We start from the raw sequence: 13254 nt of genomic DNA on the forward strand, positions 1-13254 counted from the left end.
CATATGATCTAGTAGTTTCATGTTATGCCAGGTGTTGAAAAACATGGTCTCGGTTAGGCGGTGACAGGTGCTGCATGAAGACAAAGAAACTTCTAACAATGAAGTCACTTTTACAACAGAGCATTCCAGTTGCCAGAAGCCTGGCCACTGCTCTTAAATCACCTTTTTCCTTTCTGGGTTCTTGCTGTCTCTTGCTGTCATCGAGAATCAGTAGGGCCTTACCGAGAATCATAACTAATCCCAAATTAGTGAACCTTGACTCTACAGGTTTGAAAGGAAGAAAAATAAGATATTAAAACCATTTACATGCCATTTTAGAAGATTTCATACTGAAAAACAGCAAGGATGAATACATGAAGCCTGTATTTAATTCCAGTGGACTAAATTCTTAAGTCTAAATATAGCTGTCATTCTCACAAATCCAAGAAGCAGAAGCAAGAAAATTGAGGTAGCTCTGAACTTTGAATTGCTACTTATATTTCACTTGACAGGATGCAACTATAATGTACAAAGCCTGGGAATGAATTAAAGTATCAGAAGAAGAGTATTGACTCTGCCACCCCCAAAAAACTACATTTTAACTAAAATACCAAAGAGACTGATACAAAGCCCCTGGTTGTTAATATTGCCTGCCTCTTTATGTAACTACAACCTATCACATTAAAAGGGAAATTAGTCTGACATGGCTCAGCTAAAATTCTTCAAAGACTCCGTAGTGCTCTTAGGTTAAAATCTAAATTCTGTAATATTATCTCCCTATGTTATCTGTCCCCGATCATTTCCTTTTTTACACTTTTCCCCTTAAACCCTATATATCTTGATCCTAATCATTTTTTAGTTTCTACTAGTGAAATAAGTGTGGACATTTGGGGGACTCTGAGTTAAATGGATAACAAAGTGGGTTCTACGCAGTTGAACAATGGTACCAAGGAAAGATAACAGACCCTGTAGGAACTGACATGACATAAGGACTTGAATAAAGAAACAGAAGGTATACCCAAAATGAGTTTACAATGATCACATTTTCTGAATGCTTTGTTGAGATCTACACACCATTTTTTTTTTTTTTTAAGATTTTTATTTATTTGACAGAGAGAGACACAGCGAGAGAGAGAACACAAGCAGGGTGAGTGGGAGAGGGAGAAGCAGGCTTCCTGCTGAGCAGGGAGCCTGATGTGGGGCTCGATCCGAGGACCCTGGGACCATGACCTGAGCCAAAGGCAGTCACTTAACGACTGAGCCACCCAGGCACCCTACACACCATTTTTTAATAGGAATAATAAAGCAGGGGTTATTGTATGAAGAAAAGATTAAGGAATAAGAAAAGAAAAATATTAGCTATCGAAAGTTTACTGTGTTATTCTATAGAATTTTTAGAATTTTATTTGTAACAGCTTTATTGAGGTGTAATATATAATAAACTGCATGTATTTGAAAGTCTGACCCATTGTAATCTCCCCTTCTATCGCCACCCTCCTTAATACATTGAATTAAATACACTGTTTCCTATATAGGTTAATTAGCATTTTCTAGGGTTTCTAGAATTATGCAATATGTATCCCTCAGGCTTCTTTCACTCCACATAATTTTGAGATACATCCCTGCTGTTGCCTGTATAAGCACAGCACTCCACTGTATGGATACACCACCACTCATTTACCTATCTGCCTGCTGATGGAAAAGTGGGTTGTTCACAGTTTTGGACCCCTGTCGACAAAGGTGCAAAAGGCAATGCAGTACAGAAAGGAGAGTCTTTTCAACAATGACACTGGAACAATTACGATATCCATATGTAAAAAAAAGGAAAGTACCATATATAAAAGCTAACTCAAATTGGACCATTCTTAAATGTAAAACCTATCATTGCAAAATTTCTAGAAGAAAGCAAAGAATTAGGCATGTGGCCTTGGATTAGGTGACCTTGGGTTAAGTAATTTTTTTTTTTTTTTTTTGAGAGAGATAGAGACAGGAGAGAAGGAACACAATCAGCGGGAGTGGGAGAGGAAGAAGCAGGCTTCCCGCTGAGCAGAAACCTCGATGTGGGGCCCCATCCCAGGACCCCGGGATCATGACCTGAACTGAAGGCAGATGCTTAATGACTGAGCCACCCAGGCACCACCCAGGCACCCCTAAGTAATGATTTCTTAGATAGAATACCAAAAGTAGAATCCACAAAAGAACAAACTGATAAATTGGACATCAAAATGAAAAACTGCTACTCTTCAAAAGACAGGTAAGTAAATGATTACACCATCATCCACTACATTCCTATGGTGTGCCTTTTATTCCTGGGATTTATTCATTCCAAAATGGTGACAAGTGGTAGCTACATTTGTGGTGAGCACAGCGTAATATACAGACTTGTTGAATCACTATGCTATACACCTGAAACTAATGTGATATTGTGTGTCAGCTATATTCAAATAAAACCAATTTTAAAAAACGTATTTTCTCCCTTCAAAAAATAAAAGACAGTTAAGAAAATGAAAGGAGTGGTGCCTGGCTGGCTCAGTTGGTAGAGCATGAGACTCTTGATGTTAGGGTCATGAGTTCAAACCCCACATGGGTGTGGAGCTTACTTTAAAAAAAAAAAATGATGCAGGTAGAAGAAAATGAAAGGACAGAAAGGCCCCAGCGGAGAAGCTGAGGTCAACACAAAATCTGAAATACTCACAAAAGATACAAAACTGTCTCAGCACTGCAGACAAATAAACAAGTGCATTGCTGTGGGCGATGGTGGATGGTGCTGCTGGTAAAATGCGTCTCCTGATTCCCTACAGGACACATTTCCCTCTGAATATGTACCCAACTGTTTCTGACAACCATGCAGTCATGGTTATGACTGGTGGAGAGCCACATACTCTTGGACTTTGTGTGTTTCACTGCTGTCTCTGTCCTCATTCAAAATGTGAAAGAAGAGTGAGCACCTGAGAAAAGACCCCTTTCTTGCTGGTTGGGACCCAAACTGATATCAGAGATGACCGCTCTCCTACTGAGAAGCTTTAAGAACAAACAGAAGCCTACCACTCCAGAGACTGCTTGAAGGCTATCACGTATGTGGAGTGCTTTGAACTCATACGGAAAGGCCTAAAGAATGTGTTTGATGACGCAATACCGGCTGCCCCTGCCAGCCGGAGACCGAAGAGGAGCCGCAGGCGTGTGCTGCTATGAACGTCTCTACAGAGCCCGTTCTGCACGGCTGGTGTCAGCATCGTACTAAAAGGGAGGTCTGACTCAAAAATTAAGACCTGTCCTTCCAATAACGACATATGCCCTGCATCTCCCCACACGCACTTGTGTGAGGCAGGGCCCATCGGTATGGCCCCCCACCTCCCCCGATACTGGTTAATTCGGAGTAGTTCTATATTGTCAGAAAAGTGATCAGTATTAGTTTTTGATCTTTTGTTTCCAAAAAAAAAAAAAAAAGTTTCTGTTGTTGTTTAAAAGCAAGGCATACTTGTGATGACTCTCTAACAGGCTAATCTGGACTGCTGAAGCTGCTCCCTGGTTCCACTCCGGACAGCAGGCAGGGACATCTTAGTAGTATTCGTTCCTTTTCCATTTTGGGTGTGTGTGTTTGGTTTGTTTTTATTTAGTCTTTAAAAAAAGTCATTAGGCGGCACCTGGGTGGCTCAGTCGTTAAGTGTCTGCCTTCAGCTCAGGTAATAATCCCAGGGTCCTGGGATCAAGCCCCACATCGGGGTCCCTGCTCAGCGGGAAGCCTGCTTCTCCCTCTCCCACTCCCCCTGCTTGTGTTCCCTCTCTCGTTGTGTCTCTCTGTCAAATAAATAAACAAAATCTTTAAAAAATAAAAAAAGTCATTAACCAGTGGACAGCCCTTAAGGTATAGAGAACAAACTGATTCCACTTCCTAGATCTAGTTCAGAAAACATGTCATTACCCCCCGCCCCCACACCACCACTACGTGCTCTTAAGAAGGTGTGTATTAAAAGCCTCATGTAGTAACATACTCCTTTTTGAGAGCTGACTTTTCTGTCCACCGTTGAGTAGGTCCAGTATTTGATGAAACTCATAAAAGCAGATGGTACCTGACCTGCCCCTCCTCTTTTCCGGGATGCACTCTATATGTGACTGTGACTTCCAAGGAGATTTGTTTGCCATTTGCTGAGGTTTTTAAAAGCTAATTTCTAACTTCTACTGTTGGTAAATGAAGAAAAGTATTACATCTTTTGAGATATATCAAATGGATTGAGTTCATAATTAAAAAAATTTTTTTTTCCCTTTCAAAAAGAAAATGAGATGTGCCTGGCTAGCTCGGTCAGTAGAGCATGTGACTCTTGATCTTGGGGTTGTAAGCTCGAGCCTCATGTTGGGTGTAAAGATTACTTTAAAATAATATCTTAAAAAAAAAAGAAAATGAAAGGATAAGCTACAGACTGAGAGAAAATGTTTAGAATTTAAAACTAAAAATACTGAGGAAAAGAAAAAGGCAAATTTTGGCTGACTGGCAGATTCTTTCTGATTACTTAATTATGGTAAAAAAAAAAAATGAATGAACTGTGTATAAGCTCCCAACAAAGGATTCAAACAGTAGAAATGAGGCTGGTAGAGACTCAGATAATTAAATTTAAATTGCTTCTTACTCTATAAATATACTTTTTAGCTATTTCTAAGATGACTAACTTAATGCATATTTGATACCATATTAAGTAAATCATGAAAAAAGTTCTTGATCCATACAACTGGATCAAAACATTTTCAATGAAAACAATGGCCTAACAGGGTAATGTGAAATGTGTACATAAGGGTAAAGAAAGCTGTTTAAACAGAACCTCTTCTGTGAAGCATGTCCAGCCTTCCAACTGCTCTCTGGGGCCTGAGTGGCTACTTCCTTGGTGGTTCCAGAGCATTCTGGACATAACTTCTATCAGTGCTTCACACCACATTAATTATTGGGGGCTTTTCAACAGCAAGGAGCTTATTTTTTCAGTTCTGAAAAAAAATCCCAGCATCTAGCATGGTATCTAGCAAATAACTAAAACATACATATACTTTTGATAAACAAATCAAACTCTAGAAAATGACTGGAGAACAGGTAATCAGTATTGGTAAAATCCTGAGACATTCCCCCAACAAGAATAGGAACTCCAGTTAAGAATTGCTGATTGAGGGGTGCCTCGGTGGCTCAACTGGTTAAGCTTCTGGTTTTGGCTCAGGTCATGATCCCAGAGTCCTGGGATGGAGCCCCACACTGGGCTCCCTGCTCAGTGGGGTGTCTGCTTCTCCCTCTCCCTCTGTCCCTCCCTCCCTGCCTGGCTCATGCTTTCTCTCTCAGAAAAAAAAAAAAAAAAAAAAAAAAAAAAAAATTGCTGATTGAGGGGATGGGTAGAGAAAAGAGAGCCAGCAAAGGAGACAGACTGCTCCCACATCTGATAATGTGATGTTGTATTACTTGGAATTACGATGTATTATGCATTATGGACAAATTACACACTGCTCTCAGAAGCTAAGTTAGCTTTTCCAAGACTAATGTCCAAAAAAGGCCTCAGAAAAAAATTAAATGGAATAGTCAGAGATAATTCTAAGTTCAGCAGATACTTCGTGCAATTTTCTTAATGAATTAATATAACCATGTCAATGTTATATAACATCTGACTACAAAGCAATTCAATCTTCTGACAATGAGGTCATTTACTAAGATCACTACAGCAAGTGGCAAATCTCCACAAACATTTTTTCTTCTTACCTTACATACGTATCATAAGATATAGGAGTTTGGGGGACATTAGATGTGTTATGTTCTTATATCCAACCCAAGAGGTTTATGTAAGGTAAGTTTATAGTCACTGACCTATTTTTGCAAATGAACTCAGGACGTGAGTATCCCCATCACTTTTGAGAACCTAATAATGTCTATGGACCCTCAACACAGAAGCCTCTCCATGGTCCTATTTAAAAACTAATATAAATATAAAATTTATATCTAGAGTTATTGCTTTTGTTGAATTTGTATGTGAATTATTAGTAAGAACGGATACTTGAAAAAAGGCTATCATAATCATGGTTGTACAAAGAGAATTAACAACAAGGATATTTACTGTAACATTCGTAATTAAAAAATGAAGAATTAGGGCGCCTGGGTGGCTCAGTTGGTTAAGCGACTGCCTTCGGCTCAGGTCATGATCCTGGAGTCCCGGGATCGAGTCCCGCATCGGGCTCCTTGCTCAGCGAGGAGTCTGCTTCTCCCTCTGACCCTCTCCCCCTCATGCTCTCTCTCTCTCTCAAATAAATAAATAAAATCTTTAAAAAAAAAAGAATTAAATTATGGATAGCCATAAAATGCGATTATAAAACAATCATTAAAAAGTAACACTGAGGGGCGCCTGGGTGGCTCAGTCGTTAAGCGTCTGCCTTCGGCTCAGGTCAGGATCCCAGGGTCCTGGGATCGAGCCCCGCATCGGCTCCCTGCTCAGCAGGAAGCCTGCTTCTCCCTCTCCCACTCCCCCTGCTTGTGTTCCCTCTCTCGCTGTGTCTCTCTCTGTCAAATAAATAAATAAAATCTTAAAAAAAAAAAAGTGACACTGAGTACTGAAGGACGCTGAAAAATTTCACAAAATATGTGAAAGCAGCTCACAAATAATGTGAAATATGAAAACACATTACATATTAGTACAAACAGGGAAAACATCAGACAGCAAAATAAAATCTCAGTAAGAGTAATCTAAACAGAGGCACATGAAAAATGTGTAATTTCCAGAGCCTTTTACTTCTCTGAATTCCAGTTTTCTTTCATGAATGTTTCTTTTGTAATCAGAACAGAAAAAAGCTTAGGAAAAAGGAAACAATATTTAAACAGTGTTTGCGGTTGGGTTTTAATATAATCAAACTGTCACTACTAGCGGCTGTGGGCAGTTACGAAAACACTGGTCACTACCCGGCAAAGCTGGAGGCGCACAATGTAAGTTTGTAGACGTTCAAACGAGTCTGTGTAGTCAGCCTCCAAGATGGCTCCCAACAGCCCCCGCCTTCTGGTATTCACACCCTTCTGCAGTATCTTCCTGTAAGGTACCAGGGTTGATCTGTACGACCGTTACAATAGAGCAGAAGTGAAGGCATGTCACTCCCAGGACTAGGTTATAAAAGACTTAAGGCTTCTGTCCTGGGCACTCGCTCTCATCACTCTCTCCCGGGGAAACCACGCTGTGAGTTGTCCCTCGGAGAAGCCCCTGTGGCAAGGCACTGAAGCCTCCTGTCAGCACCATGTGAGCGAGACAGAAAGCCAGACCTCTAGACCTCTCCACGTCTCAAATGACGGGAGTTCTGGCTGACACCTTGACTGCAGCTTCATGAGAGACTGAGTCAGAACCATACCGCTAAACTGCTTCTGATGCCTGACCCCCAGAAACTGTGAGATAATCATGTTGGTTGTTTAAAGCTGCTAAGATTGGGGTCATTTGTAACACAGCAATAGCTGACTACATGGTTGGCTTATACCTTTGGAGACTGCAGGCCTTCTAAGAACCCACCTTAATTTGAAAAAGCACCTAGGCTATAACTCATTTTGCTCTAAATTCAAGGTTCTCATTTCCTTCTGGTCTGACCCAAGCCAGAAAAAACATTTGAATACCTTTTTCAAAATGTTCAGTTCCTTAGCACTGCCTTCTACTTCTCTCCCGCTCATATTTCATCTCCTCTTTCAGTTACTGTAAATCCAGGGTCGGCAAACCCGTTCTGCAAAGAGCCAGACAGTAAATAGCTTAGGCTTCTCTGTAGCAACTCTCACAACAGCCTGAAAGCAGCCAGAGACAATAGCTAAATAAATGGGCACAGCTGCATTCCAATAAAACTTTATTTCAATGACAGTTGGTAGGCTGATTTTAGCTCCAGAACTGTGGCTTGCCAACCTGCTATAAATGAAAACTAGTAAGATCAATGCTTCCAACTCATGCAGTAGGATCCCATTCTCTCTAGCTGACTCCAAACATCGCTCCAGAAAGCCCAGAAAACCAATGCATCAATCTGTCCCTCTCTACTGAATGTAAACATGTTATTTCTCCTTTCTTAAAAAACAAAATTAAAAATAAACAAAAAAAACCCCCAAATAAACACTCTCAACCCTCCTTCCATTTCTCCAACGCACTGTCTTAATTTTTCTCCCCTACTCCTCCCCAAGCTTACTCTTACCAGGCTTTTGTTAAGATCACCAATGATCTTGGGGCACCTGGGTGGCTCAGTCATTAAGCGTCTGCCTTCAGCTCAGGTCATGGTCCCAGGGTCCTGGGATCAAGCCCCACATTGGGCTCCCTGCTCGGCGGGAAGCCTGCTACTTCCTCTCCCACTCCCCCCTCCTTGTGTTCCCTCTCTCGCTATGTCTCTGTCAAATAAATAAATCTTTAAAAAAAAAAAAAAAAAAGATCACCAATGATCTTCAGGTTGCGAAGCCCATCGTCAATTCTCAACCTTCATTATACTTCACTTAGCAGCAGCAGCTGACCCAGATATTATTCCCTTTTTCTTAAAATACCTTGTTTTGGGGTGCCTGGGTGGCTCAGTCCTTAAGCGTGCTCAGTTCTTAAGCGTTTGCCTATGGCTCAGGTCATTATCCCAGGGTCCTGGGATTGAGTCCCACATTGGACTCCCTGCTCAGCGGGGAGTCTGCTTCTCCCTCTGCTTGTGCTCTCTCTCTGACAAATAAAATCTTTAAAGAAAAATATCTTGTTTTATTTCCAGGATACCATAATCACTTGGTTTTCCTCAAATCTCTATGGCTGCTCCCTTTTGATCCCCTTTGTTCTAAGTGTGGTGGATCTCAGGGTTCAACTTGAACCTGTTTTCTGTCTATACTCATTCCTTCATAACCTCACTCAGTATACTTCTATATGAGATGACACCCAAATTTACACCTCCAGATTTCATCTCTCCCCTGAAGGCCAGACTTATATTCAGCTGCCTACTCGACATCTTCAATTGGTTGTGTTCCAAACTCCAAACTATCCAAAACTAAACTCCTAGTATCACCTGTCTCAACCTACCTCTCTCTCTCAGTTTTCCCCTTATCTTAGTAAAAGGCAACCCCATTCTTTGAGTTGCTCAGGCCAAAACCCTTGAGTCATTTTTGCCTCCTTTTTCACAGCCCACATCTGATGTGCTGGCAAATCTGTAAGCTCTAAAATAGATCTACTCCTGAGAAGAATTTCCATGTTACTCCGAATAACACAGTCTTACAATGAAATGTAAGGTCCTAAATTATCTTGCCATGCCTTCTACTAGAAGATAAACACATGTCTTACTCACTCACATCATTTAGGACTCCCCTCAGTAAAATATGAGATTCACGGGGGCAGGGAATTTTTCTTTGTTTACTGTTTGTTACATCTCCATTACTTTATGTAGCCCATAACACATAGTAGATCCTTACGGTAGTATTTGTTGAATGAATGAGTTAACCGTGAAAAATGACAAAAAATACTTCCTAGTTGATGGAAAACTTACTGGTAAAACAAATCGGGTATGTTAACTTTTTTCTCACTTCCTACTTTCATAGTGTTTTTTAAATATAATCAAAGCCCCTGGTAACTTAGAGCATTTTAAAAAAGACTAGAATAGGAGTCAGCGGTCTAGGCTCTGCCACCTACCAGTCTCTGAAGTCTTTGGTTTTTCTCTAATGACCATGGTTTTCAGATCTGTAAAATGAGGACTGCACTAGGAACCTTGGACCCTTTTAAAATTTACGATCATCCAAACCTGTACATATGACTTTAGAGGCTTAGGCAGTGAGAGATACTCTTGAAGCCCACAGGCATCTGACCACAGCCTCTATAAAGGTGTGCTGATGGGGAAGTTAAGTCTGACTTCCTGGAAAAAATGTCATGCTATATAGGAGAAGTGGCAGGGCAGCTGTTAAGTTGGTGGCACGGAGCTGAAACACTTACTTAAGGGCTTTAAATGTCCAAGGCTTTATGTTAGACACAATGATAAGGCTGGAAAGTAGATAGGAATTTTCTTGGTTTATTTATTATTTTTAAAGGTCTTATTTATTTGAGAGACAGAGACAGTATGAGTGGGGCGAGCCCGACGCGGGGCTCGATCCCAAAACCCTGAGATCATGACCTGAGCTGAAGTTGGATGCTTAACTGACTGAGCCACCCAGGCACCCCAGGAATTTTCTTTGTTTTAGATTTTTGTGATAGACCATGTAAATGAGTCCCCAAAGTTATGTAACATGTCCAAGGTCACACAGCTTATAAATGGTTGAGCCATTTATTCAAATACAGGTTTATGAAATCCTTGATACTAACAAGCTGAGTGGAGATGTGACTAGAGCCCATCTGTTTCCAAGTGCTACTACTCATATTTATTTGGATATTCGCAGACAACTGAAGCTCAAATGATGATCCATTCAGGCTCAGGGACCCATATCAGAAACTTCCGTTATTCTTGATGCCTCTCCTTAACTTTTCATTTGTAATTAATCACTCAAGCCCTACACAGTATTTCAAATCGAGCTGCTTTTCTTAATCCCCCTCATCCTATTTAGGACATTATCCTAACAGCCTGGGCTGTTCTGAGAATCATATTATCCCCACCTGATAGCCTGACCCCTTCCAGTGCATTTTCTAGAATACTGACCTTGAGAGGAGGCTTATATGCACCCCAGGATGAATAGAAAATGAGCCACTGGAATATGGGAAAATATTAGAACTTGTATTTACATGTGTTTCTAATCTTAAAAAATGAGAAAGAAATTAAACTTTACTAATAGCCAACATGCTGACTGACACTGACATCCTCACTGGGTCTCTGTCAAATGGAGGAGTTCGAGGGGTCGGACCTAAGGGAAGGGCGAGAAATCTGAGAGAGATGGAGAGTGGTGCTCTCCTAGCTGTTCACTAACTGTGAGGATATTAGGGTGTATTTAGTTTACATGACCCAGGTAGACAGATATAAAAAATATTATCTCAGTTTTACCTAAACATCTTTACAAGACAGATAATTTAATAAGCTTCCTGAAAAGAAACCATGAATTGAAAAGATTCACGCAAGCACAGGTGAGCAATAAGACAATGGCACAGTCAACTCATTTTCACTTCTAGTATAAACTCTTCATCAGTTTCATGGAAGAAAACAATGACAAAGTAAATCAGATCTGAGAAGTAGGCCAAATTGAAATGAAAGATGGAAATGGTAATATGGATTTATATATCTAATTCTGTGTTAGGTTTAGGTCTGGCTGCTAATGATGGAAAACCCCAAATGACGGTTAAAAAAAGAAATTAATTTCCATGATGATCTAACTATAGGCAACCCAGGGCTGACAACACGGCTCCAATGTTATCTAGCAACCAGCATGCTTCCAGTTTTCCAGGGGGCAGCTATCCCCATGGCGCAGAGGATTCCCAGTCATTACAAGTAAGTTTAAGGTGTACAACCCTTTCAACTTTGAAAGCCCTTCCTGGAGTTTCACAAATCATTTCTGCTTGATCTCACTAGCCATCCTGGCCATGGTTAACTGTAAGGGAGATGGGGAACTGTAGTCTTTATCCTGGGCAGTGGCACGCCCTGCTAGTATCCCCGGAGTGCTACTACTCATATTTATTTGGATATTCACAGACAACTGAAACTCAAATGATGATCCATTCAGGCTCAGGGACCCATATCAGTTCATTACAAAAGAAGGGGAACGCTGAGATCAGCTGTCTCCAACGTATAAACAATAACCCTCATTTCTATTCCTCCTTGCTAACCAAGAGTCAGCCACAGTATCAAAATACAAAAAGGTCTGAATGATGAAGTTTTTTGCAGGTAAGTATGGTGCAAACTGATGTGAGGCAAAACCTGTACTGAACAGACAAGAGACTATTTGTACTATTGACTTATTTAGTGTGAACAGTCATATACTTTGCTGTAGAAATATTATTTGATTAATGGGTACTGCCCCAAATTATGAAATATTTAGTATATGCATAAAATTATCTTTCTTTAGGTCTAAGGATTCCAAATCCTAAAACACATCCATTTTGGATAAAAGGACTACGGAACAGTACTATGTAACAATTAGAATTAATAAGGTCTTTAAAAATTAAGGGTTAGAATAAGAAAATCTCCACGTTTTTTAGTCATCTTTAAAGTAATGCAATACTGACTCAAAACTTTTATTATTTTTTTTAAAGATTTTTTTTAAAGATTTTATTTATTTATTTGACAGAGACAGCGAGCGCAGGAACACAAGCAGGGGGAGTGGGAGAGGGAGAAGCAGGCTTCCCGCTGAGCAGGGAGCCTGACGTGGGACTCGATCCCAGGACTCTGGGATCATGACCTGAGCCAAAGGCAGCCACTTAACGACTGAGCCACCCAGGCGCCCTCAAAACTTTCATTATTTATCATTACTCTGAAATTAATGGTAAAGGTTCATAAGCATCCATTCAGGCTTCTTACTTAATAGCAAAATCCACATTATATTCTATTAACACTTGTTGTTTCTGTCATGGTAAAAACGTCCAAAATAACACAGAAAACAAAAGGCAAAATTAAACTGAATTTCACTAACAACAAACAGTGCTGGAAATCATACAGGTTTTAGGTTAACAAGTACAAGATTCTTAGGTAGATTAAAGTGCAGATGTTTTTAACATATCAGCTAAGGTATTTACTGGATTCCAGAATAACATAACACACAAGAGCTGCTTTTTTATTTGCTAAAAAAGCAAAAGGTAGCAGAGAAGAGATCTCCAAAAGCAAAGTACTTCTTTCATAAAAACAATGTGCTACATGGAAAAACTATGTACATATATCACTGATGGAGCTATACTGATGAATAAGGAGGATTCTAGGATAAGCACATAGAGGTAGCACCACATCTGAAATTTATTCTCTGCCTAATTCACAGCTAGTGTAACAAAACTGAAACTGGAAGTGCACAAAATGTTATGCCATTAATATGGCTCATTTTATAAAAGTAAGACCCATAAAATACAGAAGAGAAGAGGGACCATATCCCCACTCATTTTGTAACACCAACATATCTTGGTATGAAAACCTGAAAATGAAAAGAAAGTCAATTACAGGACAATCTCTCATGAACAAAGATGTAGAAACATTAAAGATATTAGCAGACCAAAACCAATGATATATCAAAAAAAAAAAAATCATGATCCAACTGGATTTATTCGAGGAATACAAGGTTCTATTCACAAATTGATGTGTAATTCACAAAGGGGGAGAAAATCATATGGCTACCTCAACAGTCATTCACAGGAAAAGCCTTATTAGCAAACTAAAAACAGAAGGAAACCT

The 13254-nt window shown here is 40.1% G+C and overlaps 1 protein-coding gene across 2 annotated transcripts in view; it reads right to left on the reverse strand.

The window, feature by feature from the left end:
• Positions 1-13254, reverse strand: part of RALA (RAS like proto-oncogene A) — a 74699-nt gene that overhangs the window by 42050 nt on the left and 19395 nt on the right. Inside the window, exon 2 of one of the 2 annotated variants that reach the window (XM_035026526.1) lies at positions 7589-7692. The exons of the other annotated variant lie outside the window; for it this stretch is intronic. The gene's annotated coding sequence lies outside the window, so the exon portion shown is untranslated. The remainder of the gene's footprint in view (positions 1-7588; positions 7693-13254) is intronic. 2 annotated transcript variants of the gene reach the window in all.

The sequence above is a fragment of the Mirounga leonina genome, unplaced genomic scaffold (genome assembly GCF_011800145.1).
Source record: "Mirounga leonina isolate KUSES-001 unplaced genomic scaffold, KU_Mleo_1.0 Mir_199, whole genome shotgun sequence".
NCBI lineage: Eukaryota > Metazoa > Chordata > Mammalia > Carnivora > Phocidae > Mirounga > Mirounga leonina.